We start from the raw sequence: 19,129 nt of genomic DNA, 5'->3' as shown, positions 1-19,129 counted from the left end.
GCCAAACAACAGACAAAGAGGAAGGGGGGTGCAAATCCCCAACCCCCAAATTCCCTTCCGCACACTGAGAATTACCTGTAACAATCCCTGAACCTATCTAGTAATAAAATTCAGAGAATTCGTCACAAATGTTTGCAAACACATGTTTAGCTGCTGGCCACTTCACGGCTTCTCTGATACAGCAGTCCTAACCTACATAATAGCAGTGCCCACATAGGGCCATGTAATTTGTCACAGTACGCCTCATGATAAAGGCTTTTACTAAAACACTTCCAAACAGAGAGCTAACTTACCCGGGAGCCACCCCCAGGATCTCCCATTGGCACTACAAGGAACAGCATGCCTTCCAAATGCTGCTCCCATTCAATGCCTCATGCACACAAGCAGACAAACAATTAGGAAGCTGCTCAATCATACCTGGAGGTAATTATATATCAGGTGCTGGAAGGGGGAGGGGTAACAGACAAACAACAGACAAAGAGGAAGGGGGGTGCAAATCCCCAACCCCCAAATTCCCTTCCGCACACTGAGAATTACCTGTAACAATCCCTGAACCTATCTAGTAATAAAATTCAGAGAATTCGTCACAAATGTTTGCAAACACATGTTTAGCTGCTGGCCACTTCACGGCTTCTCTGATACAGCAGTCCTAACCTACATAATAGCAGTGCCCACATAGGGCCATGTAATTTGTCACAGTACGCCTCATGATAAAGGCTTTTACTAAAACACTTCCAAACAGAGAGCTAACTTACCCGGGAGCCACCCCCAGGATCTCCCATTGGCACTACAAGGAACAGCATGCCTTCCAAATGCTGCTCCCATTCAATGCCTCATGCACACAAGCAGACAAACAATTAGGAAGCTGCTCAATCATACCTGGAGGTAATTATATATCAGGTGCTGGAAGGGGGAGGGGTAACAGACAAACAACAGACAAAGAGGAAGGGGGGTGCAAATCCCCAACCCCCCATGAGGCATTGAATGGGAGCAGCATTTGGAAGGCATGCTGTTCCTTGTAGTGCCAATGGGAGATCCTGGGGGTGGCTCCCGGGTAAGTTAGCTCTCTGTTTGGAAGTGTTTTAGTAAAAGCCTTTATCATGAGGCGTACTGTGACAAATTACATGGCCCTATGTGGGCACTGCTATTATGTAGGTTAGGACTGCTGTATCAGAGAAGTCGTGAAGTGGCCAGCAGCTAAACATGTGTTTGCAAACATTTGTGACGAATTCTCTGAATTTTATTACTAGATAGGTTCAGGGATTGTTACAGGTAATTCTCAGTGTGCGGAAGGGAATTTGGGGGTTGGGGATTTGCACCCCCCTTCCTCTTTGTCTGTTGTTTGTCTGTTACCCCTCCCCCTTCCAGCACCTGATATATAATTACCTCCAGGTATGATTGAGCAGCTTCCTAATTGTTTGTCTGCTTGTGTGCATGAGGCATTGAATGGGAGCAGCATTTGGAAGGCATGCTGTTCCTTGTAGTGCCAATGGGAGATCCTGGGGGTGGCTCCCGGGTAAGTTAGCTCTCTGTTTGGAAGTGTTTTAGTAAAAGCCTTTATCATGAGGCGTACTGTGACAAATTACATGGCCCTATGTGGGCACTGCTATTATGTAGGTTAGGACTGCTGTATCAGAGAAGCCGTGAAGTGGCCAGCAGCTAAACATGTGTTTGCAAACATTTGTGACGAATTCTCTGAATTTTATTACTAGATAGGTTCAGGGATTGTTACATGTAATTCTCAGTGTGCGGAAGGGAATTTGGGGGTTGGGGATTTGCACCCCCCTTCCTCTTTGTCTGTTGTTTGTCTGTTACCCCTCCCCCTTCCAGCACCTGATATATAATTACCTCCAGGTATGATTGAGCAGCTTCCTAATTGTTTGTCATACTATTTGCAGCACCTAGGGATCCACCTGTGGGCAAACCCACTGGTCCCTGAAGTTCCCGAGACGCGCCCCTACCGCACCTGTCTCCACCTGTGGAGCCCCAACGTCAAGCGGTGGACTCAGAGGAAGCGGGGGAAGATGTTTGATCCTGGGAACTGGCTGCTGGTGCAGCTTTTTCCTTCTTCCCTTGTCTCTGTGCTTTCCATGTGCCTTTTATAGGCAGCATCACCTGTCCACTGCCGGGTTTCTAATACCCTCCTGGCAGAATGGACATTGCATTAATTCTGGATGCCAGCCGGCAAATATCCCTCTGTGCATCCTTCATATATAAGACGACGTCTTTAATATGCTCTATGTTAGCAAACTATTATCCCTGTCTTAGAGTATTAATATTATCTGACAGGGTATCAGACCACGCTGCAGCAGCACTATTTATGCTGAGGCAATTGCAGTTCTCAGTATAGTACCTGAGTGTGTATATACAGACTTCAGGATAGTCTCCTGCTTTTTATCAGCAGGCTCCTTCAAGGTGGCCGTATCCTAAGACGGCAGTGCCACCTTTTTTGACAAACGTGTGAGCGCCTTATCCACCCTAAGGGATATCTCCCAACGTGACCTATCCTCTGGCGGGAAAGGGTACGCCATCAGTAACTTTTTAGAAATTACCAGTTTCTTATTGGGGGAACCCACGCTACTTTACACACTTCATTCATCTGATGGGGGAACAAAACACTGGCTGCTTTTTCTCCCCAAAAATAAAACCCCTTTTATGTGGTACTTGGGTTCATGTCAGAAATGCGTAACACATTTTTTATTGCCGAGATCATGTAACGGATGTTCCTAGTGGATTGTGTATATGTCTCAACCTCGTCGACACTGGAGTCAGACTCCGTGTCGACATCTGTGTCTGCCATCTGAGGTAACGGGCGCTTTTTTGAGCCCCTGATGGCCTTTGAGACGCCTGGGCAGGCGCGGGTTGAGAAGCCGGCTGTCCCACAGCTGTTTTACGTCATCCAGCCTTGTAAGGAGTTGACATTGTCGTTTAATACCTTCCACCTATCCATCCACTCTGGTGTCGGCCCCACAGGGGACGACATCCCATTTATCGGCCTCTGCTCCACCTCCACGTAACCTTCCTCATCCCACATGTCGACACAGCCGTACCGACACACAGCACACACACAGGGAATGCTCTGACTGAGGACAGGACCCCACAAAGTCCTTTGGGGAGACAGAGAGAGAGTATGCCAGCACACACCAGAGCGCTATATAATGCAGGGATTAACACTATAACTGAGTGATTTTTTCCCCCAATAGCTGCTTGTATAAACCATATTGCGCCTAAATTTAGTGCCCGCCCTCTCTTTTTAACCCTTTGAGCCTGAAAACTACAGGGGAGAGCCTGGGGAGCTGTCTTCCAGCTACACTGTGAAGAGAAAATAGCACCAGTGTGCTGAGGGAGATAGCTCCGCCCCTTTTTCGCGGACTTCTCTCCCGCTTTTTTATGGATTCTGGCAGGGGTATTTATCCCATATATAGCCTCTGGGGCTATATATTGTGATATATTTGCCAGCCAAGGTGTATTTATTGCTTCTCAGGGCGCCCCCCCCCCCCCCCCAGCGCCCTGCACCCTCAGTGACCGGAGTGTGAAGTGTGTATGAGGAGCAATGGCGCACAGCTGCAGTGCTGTGCGCTACCTTGGTGAAGACTGATGTCTTCTGCCGCCGATTTTCCGGATTCTTCTTGCTTCTGGCTCTGTAAGGGGGCCGGCGGCGCGGCTCCGGGACCGAACACCAATGGCCGGTTCCATGCGGTCGATCCCTCTGGAGCTAATGGTGTCCAGTAGCCTAAGAAGCCCAAGCTACCACCAGTTAGGTAGGTTCGCTTCTTCTCCCCTTAGTCCCTCGCTGCAGTGAGTCTGTTGCCAGCAGATCTCACTGTAAAATAAAAAAACCTAACATATACTTTCTCTCTAGGAGCTCAGGAGAGCCCCTAGTGTGCATCCAGCTCGGCCGGGCACAGGATTCTAACTGAGGTCTGGAGGAGGGTCATAGTGGGAGGAGCCAGTGCACACCAGGTAGTCCTAATTCTTTCTTAGCTGTGCCCAGTCTCCTGCGGAGCCGCTATTCCCCATGGTCCTTAGACTCCTTACGGAGTCCCCAGCATCCACTAGGACGTTAGAGAGATATTGAGTACCAATAAATACGCCCATAGGTGGAACATGACATGCCCCCTCAACGGTGCGCCTCACCTATAATCTCCTTGAAACTAGTAGGCAAGTATGCTGTGATCCCGATGCCAGCTCCCAGGCCACGTTACTTGGTACTGTACTACTGTCGTCGGAGAAGGAGTGGATCACCCTTACTGCACACTGGTTAGTGACACTCATCAGTCACATGGCAGGTACCAGAGCAATCACGCTGGTAGGTAATGTGGTTAAGAATACTTGCCCATTCTACCATACGTAAACCAAACATTCTGTGACCCTATATTAAAACAGACACATCAGTGATCATTGATTAACCTCGGTCTCACAGAACCGATTTTTAGATCTTAACAACGTTTTGTGACCAACGTTGAAAAATATAATTTAAACAATATTTTCTTTCAATGTCCCATCCCTAAACCTGGGTCCTGCCCCCCTCCCCGCACGGTTGGTTCTATATCGGAGGGGCTGAAGGGACCTTGTGACGTTTTGAGGGGAGGAGCTACTCACACCGAGCCGTGCCGTCATGGTTGCCGTCATCCACAGTCGCTTAGCCCCGCCCACTGATCTCACCGTCAACGCCTGGCCACTCCCCTTCGCTCGCTAATTGGGCAGAGCCATGGCCCTCTCCCGGCTTCTCATTCGTTCCCAGGCCGATCCCGAATGGTTTGATGGGAAGTGTAGTTTTCTTACACTATACATGCGAAGGGGATGAGAGTTACCAGCCTTCTATGGGAACTACAAGCCGCACATAAGGGCAAAGGGAGACGGGGCGGTAAAACTTTATGTTGTTGTTTTTTTTTTTTTTTTCTCCTTCTTCTGTTCCCCTCCCTGTGAGTGCGCACGATCAGTAGATGCCGCTGGATCTCCGGCTGCCGCGGGAGGCGGATGGGACGCTGCATGTGACATCCGTATGTGCATAGGAGGATAACGGTGATCTCTGGCGGCTCTGTGCAATGTGACGGGACCCATCGGGCAGGGTGAGTTCACTCACATTATACCAGCATATCCGCTGGTGTGGTATCTCAGACTCTGGCCACTGTCACTCCTGGCTTTCAGCGAAGATGGGTGCTACAGTAATGTTCTCCAGCAGGTTGTGGTGATGATGAAGAGTAATGTATAAAAATATTGTGCGAACATGGTATAATAAGCTACTGTATATAAATGTATATTTATGGGGTTGGTATAATTTGTGTTACAAAACTTTTTGACTAGTGCAGATGTAAAGGCGATGTTAAATCTTCAGCAGCATTAACATAAAATAACAATAATGCAAGTTAGGCCTATGTATACTGGTGGGATCCAGTCTTTAGGTCGACACTGTCTAGGTTGACCACTATTGGTTGACAGGGACTCTAGGTCGACATGACGAGGTCAACATGCGTTTTTCACTTTTTTTCTTTTTAATTTTTTGAACTTTTTCATACTTCACGATACATGTGGACTACATTTGGGAACGGTAACCTGTGCCAAGCGCACACGGTCCACTAATTTGGGGATCCTGGTCACTGAACGGAGAAAACGACACCAAAAAAAGGTTAAAAAAAAACCCTCATGTTGACCTACTTACTGTTGTCGACACTGTTGACCTAAATCTAATCTACCTAACATACCACACCCATACTGGGGTGGCATTGTGGAATAATTAGAAATGATTTTTTGTCTGGGTGATTGTATAATAAATTCACTGGATCCCGTCCTATGAGCTACTTAAGGCTCTGGAAGGCCTCCTGCACTGCCCGTCAGTAACAAACAAATCTGCTCATCAGTAACTAACAAATAGCAAGGTAAACAAAATATCAACTACAGTAAAGATCATTTATTAGCAGGGAGTGGAACCCGCATAAGTTGTTAATCTGTACACGTGCTAACTTGTCCAATTGGTGCATCTCATGTTCCTTGGAAGTGCTCCTGGAAAATCACTATACACCTAGCACAGCTTGTTTTAAAAATACACTTAAAAATTTACAAAAGAATAGAAACGCTTTGGGCGCGTTTTTCAGAGGGAATGGTATCAGGATCCCGGTGCTTTGGTTGCTGGTGGTCAGAATACCAACAGCAGCATCTCAACGTGCAAAATCCGGATACCTGATAGGTGAGTATTCTAACCCTCTACACCCCCTAACCCTCCCTCCCCGCTTTGTGCCTAACCTTCAACAGCCACGCAGCCTAACCCTAACCGCCCCCACTGTGATCTAACAATTACCAACCACAGCATACTTACCTTCGGGATTCCGGCTCCGGCATTGTGATCGATGTTGGGATTGCGGCATCTGTTGTGACCAGTGTCTGTATTCCAACTGCCGGCATCCAGAACGCCGGTTTGCTGACCGGATCCCTTTCAGAGGATATGATGGTAAGAAAGGAGTGTAATGAAGCTGTTACAAAACATGATTATATAGGATGAAAGAGCCACTTTATAGGTCACTCATCCCAACTATCAAAAAGGAATGTGGTTCAAGTTCAGAGTATGGGGTTACCATAACTAAACTGCTTCAGAACTTCAGTGTTCAGACCATAGAGTAAACTAATTTAACACTTAAACTACTACTTCTTTCTAATGTGACACATTTGTGTACATTTTCATTCCTTCCTAATGAAATAGTTTTCAGTGTCCTCACTGTCTTGACGGATAGAGCTGTGCTGTGTGTGACAGGAAGCTGTCTGACTGACTGCACTGAGTCCCCTTCCCCAAGTGTTCTTCCTACCTTTTTATGCTGCAGCTGTGCCAGTATGATAGATGCTGAGTCAAATGGAGCCTCCTGCACTGACTCCACCACTGCCCTGGTGAGGAGACATGTCTGCAAGAGAAAAAAAAAAATATGTAAGAATTTAGGGGACACAATGCTGGGTGCGTGCAAACAGCAACTGATCTGCGGTGTTCGCACCCACACAGCCGTGGGCCCCAAGAATAATTCAGGCGCAAAAAAGAACTCTGTATATTTAAATACACAGAAAACACTAGAAATTCTTGTAAAAATGTATAATTGTGCTGACCACCTGTAACCAATCGTATGCAGCTCCCAGTATAGTAATCTGAAAGAGGTTTACAACAAAAAAAAAATATATAGTGAAAGATAGCGCTTAGCGATTGGAAAATCAAGGATCCTGCTGATCGCAGACAGGAAACTACCTTAAAATCAATTTATACGCATACGGGTGCCTTGCTCAGACCGGCAGTAGCGTCGGCATGGGTGGGTAGCGCAATTGCTGCATGGGCAGATAACTTGTCATCTGACATTGACACCCTAGATAAGGATAGCATTTTGTTGACCTTGGGTCACATTAAAGACGCAGCATTATATATGAGAGAGGCTTCGAGAGACATTGGACTATTGGGTTCAAGAGCCAATGCCATGGCAATTTCTGCTAGACGGTCCCTGTGGACCCGCCAATGGACGGGTGATGCCGATTCAAAAAGACATATGGAAACTTTACCTTACAAGGGTGAGGTTTTATTTGGGGAGGGCCTCGCAGACCTGGTTTCCATGGCTACCGCGGGTAATTCTTCTTTTTTGCCTTATGTTCACCCACAGCAAAAGAAAACACCTCAATATCAGATGTAGTCCTTTCGGTCGCATAAGTTCAGTCTGTGAACCGCACAATGGACTGGCGGGGTCACGTGATCAAAGACAATCACGTGGTCCCGGGCGGAAACATACTGTGAAGCAACAAAGAAGGATTACATTCCCCTTCGCTCCGTGAGACGCATGACGCGTTAGACTGACCACGTGATCGGAGCTGGTCACGTGGTCCGGCGCGCGTCTGTTTTGAATATAGATTACTGACATCATTGGGTATCTAGTGTCATGTGATCGGGGACGATCACATGACATAAATTATGTAATATAAATATACACTTTTTTGCCTTTTTTGACAACTCTTTTTTATAAATAACTCTATTTAAGTTGACTCATTGTAGATTGCCTTCTGCTGTGGCTAAACACTAGGTTTGTGTAATAAGTTTTAAATGTGTTAGCAGGGCTAACAGGTGTTTCCAACCAATTCCTAATGAGTAAGGGTATATATTATTCACATATTGGACATTGGACTTATGCTCCTGAGGAAGCTGGCATCCATTAGACCAGCGAAACGCGTTGAGCTTTCCTTGTAGGACCACAGGTACCAGCACCCCATCCACCTCCTGGCGATATCTGGACCCATCAGCTTCCACTGGATTAAAACTCCGACACAAGTTTCTTCACAGACCCGGACTTATCTCCAATTGCCATCTGGATTCCATTTGCTTGGGACTCCTAGGGGATTTCTTTATCCGGAAGCAAGTCTGGTAAAAAGCTATATACAAAATAACTTGTGGGCAAATGTGGATTAGTGTCCTAGCCAGGAACTGTGGACTTTTGAATTGAAAGGGTTAATATCCTGTGGTCTCCTACAGTGTTCTTATTTTATGGGGTTGTTTTATCCTTGAGAGATTAGCTAAATTCTCTTAGCGATATTTAATAAAGCTATACAGGTTGAGTATCCCATATCCAAATATTCCGAAATACGGAATATTCCGAAATACAGACTTTTTTGAGTGAGAGTGAAATAATGAAACCTTTGTTTTTGATGGCTCAATGTACACAAACTTTGTTTATTACACAAAGTTATTAAAAATATTGTATTAAAAGACCTTCAGGCTGTGTGTAAAGGTGTATATAAAACATAAATGAATTGTGTGAATGTACACACACTTTGTTTAATGCACAAAGTTATAAAAAATATTGGCTAAAATTACCTTCTTGTTGTGTGTGTATAAGGTGTATATAAAACATAAATGCATTCTGTGCTTAGATTTAGGTCCCATCACCATGATATCTCAATATGGTTTGCAATTATTCCAAAATACGGAAAAATCCGATATCCAAAATACCTCTGGTCCCAAGCATTTTGGATAAGGGATACTCAACCTGTATATATTTTTAAATATAGACTCTGGTATTGAATTTCAGCCGGCGCCAGTACATTTTTCTTTATCTAAGTTCAGAAAGGGTCGGGGCTCTTCCTTCAACACCAGAGGTAAAGGTAGAGGGAAAAGAACACCAGCTACGGCTAGTTCCCAGGAACAAAAGTCCTCCCCGGCCTCTACAAAATCCACCGCATGACGCTGGGGTTCCTCTGCGGGAGTCCGCACCGGTAGGGGCACGTCTTCAACTCTTCAGCCAGGTCTGGGTTCAGACGGATTTGGATCCTTGGGCGATCAAAATTGTGTCCTAAGGCTACAAACTGGAGTTCAAAGAAGTGCCTCCTCGCCGATTTTTCAAATCGGCTTTGCCAGCTTCTCCCCCAGAGAGGGAAATAGTTTCAGCTGCCATTCAAAAGCTGTGTCAACAGCAAGTGATTATCAAAGTTCCCCTAATGCAACAGGGAAGAGGGTACTATTCAACCCTGTTTGTGGTCCCGAAGCCAGATGGCTCGGTCAGACCCATTCTGAATCTAATATCCCTGAACCTGTATTTGAAAAGGTTCAAATTCAAGATGTAATCTCTCCGGGCAGTGATCTCCAGCCTGGAAGGGGGGGATTTTATGGTATCACTAGACATAAAGGATGCATACCTTCATGTCCCCATTTATCCCCCTCATCAGGCGTACCTGAGATTCGCTGTACAGGATTTTCATTACCAGTTTCAGACGTTGCCGTTTGGGCTTTCCACGGCCTCGAGGATTTTCACCAAGGTAATGGCGGAAATGATGGTGCTCCTGCGCAGGAAAGGAGTCACAATTATCCCATACTTGGACGATCTCCTGATAAAAGCGAGATCGAGAGATCAATTACTGAAAAGCGTGTCGCTCTCCCTGAGAGTGCTGCAGCAACATGGCTGGATCCTAAATCTACCAAAGTCGCAGTTGATTCCGACAACTCGGCTATCATTTTTGGACACGGAAAAGAAGAGGGGTTTTCTCCCAACGGAAAAAGCCCAGGAACTTCAGAACATGGTCCGGGACCTGCTAAAACCAAAAAGTGTGTCAGTTCATCAATGCACTCGAGTATCGGGAAAAATGGTGGCGGCCTCCGAGGTCATCCCCTTCGGCAGGTTCCATGCAAGGACGTTTCAGTCTCCGAGGATGGGGAGCAGTCACACAAGGAAGAAATTTTCAGGGACTGTGGTCAAGCCAGGAGGCTTGTCTACACATCAACGTGCTGGAATTAAGGGCCATATACAACGGCCCTACGACAAGCGGAGAATCTTCTTCGCGACCTACCCGTTCTGATTCAGTCAGACAATGTGTCAGCCGTGGCGCATGTAAACCGCCAAGGCGGGACAAGGAGCAGAGTGGCAATGGCGAAAGCCACCAGGATTCTTCGCTGGGCGGAAAATCACGCAAGCGCTCTGTCAGCAGTCTTCATTCCGGGAGTGGACAACTGGGAGGCGGACTTCCTCCGCAGACACGATCTCCATCAAGAAGTTTTCGCAGAGATAACAAGTAGTTGGGGACTTCCTCAAATAGACATGATGGCGTCGCGCCTCAACAAGAAACTTCGGATATATTGTTCCAGGTCGAGGGACCCTCAGGCAGTAGCGGTGGACGCCCTGGTGACACCATGGGTTTTTCAGTCGGTATATGTGTTCCCTCCTCTTCCGCTCATCTCAAAAATATTGAGAATCATAAGACGAAAAAGAGTGCAGACAATACTCATTGTTCCGGATTGGCCTCGAAGAGCCTGGTATTCAGATCTTCAGGAAATGCTCACAGAAGATCCGTGGCCTCTTCCTCCCAGGGAGGATCTGTTGCAACAGGGGCCCTGCGTGTTCCAAGACTTACTGCGGTTACCTTTGACGGCATGGCGGTTTTACACCAAATCCTAGCTAGGAAAGGTATTCCGGGGGAAGTCATCCCTACTCTGATAAAAGCTAGGAAGGAGGTGACGGCGAAACATTATCACCGTATCTGGAGGAAATATGTATCTTGGTGTGAAGCCAAGAATGCTCCTACGGAAGATTTTTCAGCTGGGTCGTTTTCTCTATTTTCTACAGACAGGAGTGGATATGGGCCTAAAGATAAGGCCAAAATCTGCACCTTAATGGAGCCTATCTATATTCTTTCAGAAGGAATTGGCTTCTCTCCCAGAAGTCCAGACTTTTGTAAAGGGAGTGCTGCACATCCAACCTCCTTTTGTGCCCCCAGTGGCACCGTGGGACCTTAACGTGGTGTTACAGTACCTTAAGTCACACTGGTTTGAACCTCTTCAAACTGTTGAATTAAAATTTCTCACTTGGAAAGTGGTCATGTTGTTGGCCTTGGGATCTGCGAGGCGGGTGTCCGAATTAGGGGCTCTTGTGAGACAAGGCCGCCATCTGATTTTCCATGTGGATCGAGCAGAGTTGAGGACTCACCCTCAATTTCTACCTAAGGTGATTTCGTGGTTTCATATGAACCAACCTATTGTGGTGCCTGTGGCTACAGGTGACTTGGAGGATTCCAAGTCCCTTGATGTAGTCAGGGCCTTAAAAATTTATGTAGCCAGGACGGCTCGAGTCAGGAAAACAGAGGCACTGTTTGTCCTGTATGCGGCCGACAAGGTTGGCGCTCCTGCTTCTAAGCAGACTATTGCTCGCTGGATCTGTAACACTATTCAGCAGGCTCATTCTACGGCTGGATTGCCGTTACCTAATTCGGTAAAGGCCCATTCCACTAGGAAGGTGGGCTCTTCTTGGGCGGCTGCTCGCATTACAGCTTTGCCGGGCAGCTACTTGGTCGGGTTCAAACACTTTTGCAAAATTCTACAAGTATGATACCCTGGCTAATGAGGACCTCATGTTTGCTCAGTCGGTGCTGCAGAGTCATCCGCACTCTCCCGCCTGGTCTGGAGCTTTGGTATAATTCCCATGGTCCTTACGGAGTCCCCAGCATCCTCTAGGACGTAAGAGAAAATAAGATTTTAAACCTACCGGTAAATCTTTTTCTCCTAGTCCGTAGAGGATGCTGGGCGCCCGTCCCAGTGCGGACTATTTCTGCAAGGCTTGTATATAGTTGCTTACATAAGGGTTATGTTACAGTTGTGATCAGTCTCTGGCTGATGCTGTTTTGTTCATGCTGTTAACTGGTTTAGTGTATGCCAGGTTGTACGGTATGTATGGTGTGGGCTGGTATGTATCTCGCCCTTAGATTAACAAAAATCCTTTCCTCGTACTGTCCGTCGTCTCTGGGCACAGTTCTTTAACTGAGGTCTGGAGGAGGGGCATAGAGGGAGGAGCCAGTTCATACCCATCTAAAGTCTTAGAGTGCCCATGTCTCCTGCGGAGCCCGTCTATACCCCATGGTCCTTACGGAGTCCCCAGCATACTCTACGGACTAGGAGAAAAAGATTTACCGGTAGGTTTAAAATCTTATTTTTACATATCTATGACGAACCTGCGGTGCAGGAAACAAGGATTTGTTTGTTTAAAGGGAAAAAGCCTGAGGTGAAGTTTCCCCCCTCTCATGAAATGAATACTCTTTGTGAAAAGGCTTGGGAGTCGCCGGACAAGAGGTGGCAGATTCCCAAGAGAATTTTCATGGCGTATCCTTTCCCCTCTGATGACAGGGAAAAATGGGAGTCGTCTCCGAATGTCGACAAGGCTCTATCCCGTTTGTCTAAGAAGGTGGCGCTTCCGTCCCCTGATACGGCAGCTCTCAAGAATCCGGCGGATCGCAAGCTGGAGACATCTCTGAAGTCCATTTTTACTAATACAGGTGCATTGCTCAGACCTGCTGTGGCGTCGGTATGGGTGAGTAGTGCTATTGCTAAATGGGCTGATAATTTAGCTGCTGATATGGATACCCTTGATAAAGATAATGTTCTTTTGACTCTTGGTTATATCAAGGACGCTGCAGATTACCTGAAGGATGCGGCGAGGGATGTTGGTCTCTTGGGATCAAGAGCCAATGCCATGGCGATCTTGGCCAGGAGGGCGCTGTGGATCCATCAATGAAATGCTGATGCCGACTCCAAGAAAGCTATGGAAGCTCTCCCCTTCCAAGGTAGTGTCTTGTTTGGTGACTGCTTGGCTGTCCTGGTGTCTACCGTGACGGCGGGTAAGTCATCTTTTCTTCCTTATGTTCCCTCGCAGCAGAAAAAGGCACCCCATCAGCAGATGCAGTCCTTTCGTCCAAATAAATACAAGCGTGGAAAAGTTTTGTCCTTCCTCGCTTCAAAGGGTAGAGGAAGGGGAAGAAAGTCGCCTGCAGTATCAAGCGCCCAGGACCAAAAGTCCTCCCCCGCCTCTACCAAGTCCACCGCATGATGCTGGGGCTTCCCTAGGGGAGTCCGGACCGGTGGGGTCCGTCTGCGGATCTTCAGTCAGGTCTGGGTTCAATCAGGCCTAGATCCTTGGGTCCTAGATATAGTATCTCGGGGATACAGGCTGGAGTTTCAGGAGATGCCCCCTCACCAGTTTTTCATTTCGGCCTTACCAGTGACTCTTCCGGACAGGGAGGTGGTGAAGGCAGCAATACAAAAGTTGTGTCAACAGAGGGTCATTGTTCCCGTTCCCCCGTCCCAACGGGGGGAGGGGTTCTACTCGAGCCTCTTTGTTGTACCGAAACCGAACGTTTCGGTCAGACCGATTCTGAACCTAAAATCCCTCAATCCATACTTGAAAGTTTTCAAGTTCAAGATGGAATCTCTTCGAGCTGTGATTTCCAGCCTAGAAGGGGGGGATTTTATGGCGTCAGTCGACATAAAGGATGCCTACTTACACGTCCCGATATATCCTCAGCATCAAGCTTTCCTCAGGTTTGCGATACAGGATTCTCATTACCAATTTCAGACGTTGCCGTTTGGGCTTTCCACGGCCCCGAGGATTTTCACCAAAATCATGGCAGAAATGATGGTTCTCCTTCGCAAGCAAGGGGTTACAATTATCCCGTACTTGGACAATCTCCTGATAAAGGCGAGGTCCAAGGAACTATTGTTGAGAAATGTGAATTTGTCTCTGTCGGTTCTGCGACAACACGGTTGGGTGCTATATTGCCAAAGTCTCCGTTGATTCCGACCACTCGGCTGCCCTTTCTGGGCATGATTCTAGACACGGAGTCACGGAGAGTGTTTCTTCCGGAAGACAAAGCTCTGGAGCTACAGACGATGGTCAGGGAGCTTCTGAGGCCGACAAGTGTGTCGATTCATCAATGTACTAGGGTTTTGGGGAAAATGGTTGCGGCGTACGAAGCCATTCCATTTGGCAGGTTTCATGCCCGGGTGTTTCAGTGGGATCTGCTGAGCAAATGGTCCGGGTCTCACCTGCACATGCACCGGAAGATAAGTCTATCTTCCAGGGCCAGGATTTCTCTCCTGTGGTGGCTACAAAGTTCTCACCTCCTACTAGGGCGCCGGTTCGGAATCCAGGACTGGGTCCTACTGACAACAGATGCAAGTCTCCGAGGCTGGGGCGCAGTCACCCAAGGAAGAAATTTCCAGGTGAAATGGTCGCTCCAGGAATCTTGTCTCCACATAAATGTTCTCGAGTTAAGAGCCATTTACAATGGCCTGCTACAAGCAAAAAGCCTTCTTCAGGGTCGACCTGTCCTGATCCAGTCGGACAACATAACAGCGGTGGCGCATATAAACCGTCAAGGCGGAACACTGAGCAGGGCGGCTTTGGTGGAGGCCACAAGAATCCTTCGCTGGGCGGATCAACACGTGAGCGCTCTGTCAGCAGTCTTCCTTCCGGGAGTGGACAACTGGGAAGCCGACTTCCTCAGCAGACACGATCTCCATCCGGGAGAGTGGGCTCTTCACCAAGAGGTATTTGCAGATGTGACGAAGCGTTGGGGAATTCCGCTGATCGACATGATGGCGTCTCGCCTCAACAAGAAGCTTACGCGGTATTGTTCCAGGTCAAGGGACCCCCAAGCCAGTGCAGTGGACGCCCTGGTGACTCCGTGGGTGTTTCCGTCGGTATATGTGTTCCCTCCACTTCCTCTCATTCCAAAGGTGCTGGGAATCATTCGACGAGCAAGGGTTCAGGCGATTCTCGTCGTTCCAGATTGGCCAAGAAGGGCCTAATATCCGGATCTTCAGGAATTACTTGTGAAAGATCCTTGGCCGCTTCCTCTAAGAGAGGACCTGTTATTGCAGGGACCATACGTGTTCGCGGCTGCGTTTGACGGCATGGAAGTTGAGCGCCAAATCTTAGCTCGAAAAGGTATTCCCGGGGAGGTCATTCCCACTCTCCTTAAGGCTAGGAAGGAGATTACGGCGCAACATTATCACCGTATTTGGAGAAAGTATGTTTCGTGGTGTGAGACCAAAACTGCTCCTGCGGAGGAATTTCACTTGGGTCGGTTTCTCCATTTTTTGCAGGCAGGCGTCGATGCAGGCCTGAAATTGGGTTCCATCAAAGTGCAGATTTCGGCTTTATCTCTTTTCTTTCAAAAGGAATTGGCCGTCCTTCCAGAGGTTCAGACTTTTGTGAAGGAAAGGAATTGGCTGTCTTTCCAGAGGTTCAGAGTTTTGTGAAGGGAGTTATGCATATCCATCCTCCATTTGTGCCCCCTGAGGCGCCATGGGATCTTGAAGTGGTCTTGCAGTTTCTTATGTCTTCCTGGTTTGAACCTTTGCGTAAGGTTGAGTTAAAGTATCTCACTTGGAAGGTAGTCATGCTGTTGGCTCTGGCGTCTGCCAGGCGAGTGTCCGAGTTGGCGGCCTTATCTCACAAGAGTCCGTACTTGATCTTCTTCCATTTGGATAGAGCGGAATTGAGGACTCGTCAACAATTTCTGCCGAAGGTGGTTTCTTCGTTTCACATTAACCAACCTATTGTGGTATTTGTGGCTACGGATACTGTGGCAGTTCCAAACTCTCTTGATGTTGTTAGAGCTTTGAAGATTTACGTCGCCAGAACGGCTGTTGCCAGGAAAACAGAGGCGCTGTTTGTCCTGTATGCTTCCAACAAGATTGGTCATCCTGCTTCTAAGCAGACTATTGCACGCTGGATTTGTAGTACGATTCAGCAAGCTCATTCTTTGGCTGGGCTACCGGTGCCGGTCAGTAAAGGCCCATTCTACCAGGAAAGTGGGCTCATCTTGGGCGGCTGCCGAGGGGTATCGGCACTTCAGCTTTGCCGAGCAGCTACGTGGTCGGGTTCAAACACCTTTGCTAAGTTTTAAAAGTTTGATACCCTGGCTGAGGAGGACCTTATGTTTGCTCAGTCGGTGCTGCAGAGTCGTCCGCACTCTCCCGCCCGTTCTGGAGCTTTGGTATAGACCCCATGATCCTTTTGGAGTCCCCAGCATCCTCTAGGACGTAATAGAAAATAGGATTTTAGTACCTACCGGTAAATCCTTTTCTCCTAGTCCGTAGAGGATGCTGGGCGCCCATCCCAGTGCGGACTGTTACTTGCAGTGTATTTTTGCTCGTTAAATTCGTTTACACACGGGTTGCGTATTTGTTGTTTTCAGCTTGATGCTGTTGTTAATTCATACTGTTATCTGGTTTACTGTTACTCCGGTTGTACGGTATGTTTGTGGTGTGGGCTGGTAGGTTTCTCGCCCTTAGTTTAAACAAAAATCCTTTCCTCGAAATGTCCGTCTCTCCTGGGCACAGTTCCTATAACTGAGGTCTGGAGGAGAGGCATAGAGGGAGGAGCCAGTTCACACCCAGTCAAAGTCTTTTCAGTGTGCCCAAGCTCCTGCGGATCCCGTCTATACCCCATGGTCCTTTTGGAGTCCCCAGCATCCTCTACCGACTAGGAAAAAAGGATTTACCGGTAGGTACTAAAATCCTATTTTTTTTTCTTCTTTGTAATATTTTTTTTTTGTTATTCATCTGATAGATAGAGATTAATATATATATATTAATATATATATATATATATATATATATATATATATATATATATATATACAGGTTGAGTATCCCTTATCCAAAATGCTTGGGACCAGAGGTATTTTGGATATCGGATTTTTCCGTATTTTGGAATAATTGCATACCATAATGAGATATCATGGTGTTGGGACCTAAATCTAAGCACAGAATGCATTTATGTTACATATACACCTTATACACACAGCCTGAAGGTCATTTTAGCCAATATTTTTTGTAACTTTGTGCATTAAACAAAGTGTGTGTATATTCACACAATTCATTTATGTTTCATAAACACCTTATACACACAGCCTGAAGGTCATTTAATACAATATTTTTAATAACTTTGTGTATTAAACAAAGTTTGTGTACATTGAGCCACCAAAAAACAAAGATTTCACTATCTCACTTTCACTAAAAAAAAGTCCGTATTTCGGAATATTCCGTATTTCGGAATATTTGGATATGGGATACTCAACCTGTATATATATCTATATATATATATATCTCTATCTATTATACACATACATACATACAGCTATACACATATGCAGCACTCCTGGCGTCTTAAATAACCACTCTTACGGCACAGAGAAGGTACAACGTTTCGGTGCCCTTTATTGTGGCACTTTCGTCAGGTATCAACAAGTAACAGAAATCACACTTACCTATATACCCCTCCATACACCTGTGACTACCATCAGCTCCATTGGCGGGACGAGTTCCCGGCCGGGCGGCGCATACGGCATGACGTCATCAATTGATGCGTCGTCATCGTGCTCCCCATCACCATAGCTACAGAAAACAACAGATAATACAGAGAGCGTAACATGGCATATAGAGACGTTAATCATGTCTAAAATGAACAGCAGCATCAATGGCTATTAGTATCTGCATACATATCTTCCTACAGCAATACTCCATTTAACTGAAGCAGATTTTAGCCTGTAGTCTTGCTTACAGCAATCTCGTAGAAAGATTAACACTAAAACATAAAGCTGAAAGATAAGCATATTCAAAAGCAGCTGCCTACAGAATGACATGGCTACAAAAAGCAGTTCAAACCCAAATGCTCATTGAGCCCCTTAGGCTGTAGAGTACCTAGCATATGTATCCAGCGTGTTTCCAGTTGCAGTAACCGTAGATCACGGTTACCGCCCCGTATAGAGTGAGGTACATGATCTATCATGCGGTATCGCACCGACACCAACGGGTGCCTAGCTGCCACAAAATGTCTGGCGACCGGTTGGCCGCTTTGCCCTGTATTGATCGCTGCCTTGATGGCCGACCTGTGGGCTGCCATCCGCTCCTTAAATATACGTTCGGTCTTACCTACGTATGACAGCCCACAGGGGCACATCAACTGGTAGATCACGTATTTGGATGAGCATGTTAATCGATGTTTGATAAATATGGGCCTACCCGTGAGGGGGTGCGGGAATTGATCCCCAGCTACCAGGTACTGGCAAGTGGTGCAGGTGCACCTAATACACCCTTTCTTTGTGCTCAAAAAAGTGGTAGTATCTCTGGGGCTAGTGATGTCAGCTTTAACAAGTATATCTCGTAGATTCCGGTTTCTAGCATAGCCGCACATAATTCTCGTATCTCCTAGATTCAGGTCTACATCTGACTGAACTATAGGCCACAAGTTCTTTACTGTCTGCTGGATGCCATGGCTCTGTGGATGATATTGGTTAACCCATGGCAAAATTGTGCCAGTATCTTTCTTCCTACTGTCGACCAATAGCTCTTGTCGTTCCATTGACAGAGCTTTAGCAGCTTGTAAGTCACACATATGGTACCCTCTTGCAGCAAATTTCCCTACCATGGCATCCATTTGGGCCTCTGCCACTACTGGATCAGACGTGATCCGTCTGATACGCAGTAGCTGCGAGTAGGGGAGCCCCCGTTTTAGTGGTGCTGGGTGGCAACTTTGGTAGTATAAAAGATTGTTCCTGTCTGTAGGTTTGGTATATAAAGAGGTAGTAATCTTACCCATGTCAAGTTTAATCTCTACATCTAAAAAATTTATAGATTTCTCACTGATAGTATATGTGAATTTGACTGGGTGCTGTTTACTATTGTGATTATCAATCAATGCTATGAATGCCTCTTCAGTGCCTTTCCAGAAAATCAGCAGGTCATCGATGTAACGGAGGTATAATGTGATATTATCTCTGATCGCAGGGTCATTGAAGAAGACATCCTCTTCGACCTCAAACATATACATGTTGCTGTACGATGGGGCCA

The 19,129-nt window shown here is 46.8% G+C and overlaps 1 protein-coding gene and 1 long non-coding RNA gene across 3 annotated transcripts in view; one reads left to right on the top strand and one right to left on the bottom strand.

Annotated features, from left to right (window-relative positions):
- The window catches only part of LOC134910025 (uncharacterized), a 271,286-nt gene extending 266,498 nt beyond the window's left edge, over positions 1–4,788 (bottom strand). For both annotated transcript variants that reach the window (XR_010176096.1, XR_010176095.1), the window contains exon 1: positions 4,603–4,788. This is a non-coding gene — a long non-coding RNA (uncharacterized LOC134910025). The remainder of the gene's footprint in view (positions 1–4,602) is intronic.
- A 110-nt stretch (positions 4,789–4,898) lies between these two features.
- The window catches only part of GGPS1 (geranylgeranyl diphosphate synthase 1), a 141,673-nt gene continuing 127,442 nt past the window's right edge, over positions 4,899–19,129 (top strand). Inside the window, exon 1 of the mRNA XM_063917563.1 lies at positions 4,899–5,072. The gene's annotated coding sequence lies outside the window, so the exon portion shown is untranslated. The remainder of the gene's footprint in view (positions 5,073–19,129) is intronic.

The sequence above is a fragment of the Pseudophryne corroboree genome, chromosome 4 (assembly GCF_028390025.1).
Source record: "Pseudophryne corroboree isolate aPseCor3 chromosome 4, aPseCor3.hap2, whole genome shotgun sequence".
Lineage (NCBI taxonomy): Eukaryota > Metazoa > Chordata > Amphibia > Anura > Myobatrachidae > Pseudophryne > Pseudophryne corroboree.
Note: the sequence above shows the minus strand (reverse complement) of the source record. Positions and strands in the feature narration are given on the sequence as shown.